The sequence below is a fragment of the Etheostoma spectabile genome, unplaced genomic scaffold (genome assembly GCF_008692095.1).
Source record: "Etheostoma spectabile isolate EspeVRDwgs_2016 unplaced genomic scaffold, UIUC_Espe_1.0 scaffold314, whole genome shotgun sequence".
In the NCBI taxonomy this organism is placed as follows: Eukaryota; Metazoa; Chordata; class Actinopteri; order Perciformes; family Percidae; genus Etheostoma; species Etheostoma spectabile.
In genome coordinates, this window is record NW_022605583.1 from 1176708 (window position 1) to 1178011 (window position 1304).

The following is a 1304-nucleotide window of genomic DNA, read 5'->3' on the forward strand; positions in this document are numbered from 1 at the left end:
TAACTGCTATCCATGCCCAGCTAGCATCTCTGACTGCAAGCCCTGGCTGTATCAGAGCTGATGTGAACAACCTAAAAACCACAGTGGAAAGCAAGTATTCTTGACAGCCATGGTCATGCTTTACAATAGCTGGAGGTGAAGCTAGCAGATATTGAGGACAGAAACCGGAGAGGCAACATCTGCATTGTTGGGCTGAAAGACGGACTAGACTGTGCTAATGCTGTCCAGTATCTCTCATACTCACTGCCTCAGTGGTTCCCGAATCCAGAAGATGTTCAGATAGAGATTATGAGAGCCCACCGAATTTACAGTGATAGCCCAAAGAAGAACACCGCTACTAATAGCACGTTGCTTTTCAACGTCCTCCACTACACAACCAGGCAGGTGATCCTACAGGCTGCCCAGAAATCTCCGCTCGTCATTCAGGGCCGTAAAATTTGCTTCTCCCCGGATTACATCAACTTTACGGTCAAGCGGCAGCAATTCTTCTATGAAACCACGGATTCAGCACGAGTCAAAGGTCTGGATTTTTTCCCTGCTTTATCCAGCAACACTGAAGTTTAGAGACGGGGCCCAGTACAGAGCATTCACCTCCGCCGTGGAGGCTGAGGACTACGTGAGCTGGGCTGCGCCACGTCCTCCTCCTGCGGTGGGGAGGGCCGACGCTTGGAGGAGGACCAGGACTGAAGAAACTGTCTAATGAACATGGACCGTTGGTTTGTCTTGTTCTCTTAATGCTTTCTGACTTTTTTGTTGCACTGTTGGCTGACATAAGTACAGAGAGTGTGTTTCTGAATGCTATGTTGACCTAGCTTAATATAGCCAACTCTCCATAGGTGAGCTGGGACACTGCTAGGCTAGAGTTTCCTTTCAAAGGCGTTTTTTGCTTTGTGTTTCTTGTTTCTGTTGACAGAAAATGTGTTTATTCTTGTTAATTTAGTGTGGAACCATTTGCTGTTGGAACAAGATATTTATGGGCTAGTGTTCCATTTTTGCTGCCCCGTAGCCAATCTTGATCACAGACCTACTTTATACGTTAGCCTCTCTGGCTATGTTTCCCTCCCCTTCTCTCCCATCTGTATCAATGTCTCGTCTGTTGTTGTTATGTGTTTTACATGTTTTGTGTGTTGAGGAACTTAAATTTGGATGCACTATTTTTAGGATTTGTAAAATGAAAGGCAATAGCAATATCCACATGTACTTTCATTTAGAACGCAGCTTTTTCATTTTTAGTTTGGAATTGTAGTGGACTGAACGCTCCTCATAAATGAGCCAGCACTCTGTGCTTACTAAAAAAGAGAAAT

The 1304-nt window shown here is 44.9% G+C and overlaps 1 long non-coding RNA gene across 1 annotated transcript in view; it reads right to left on the bottom strand.

The window, feature by feature from the left end:
* LOC116686138 (uncharacterized) overlaps positions 1 to 1304 on the bottom strand; it is a 24729-nt gene that overhangs the window by 16352 nt on the left and 7073 nt on the right. The window lies entirely within an intron of this gene.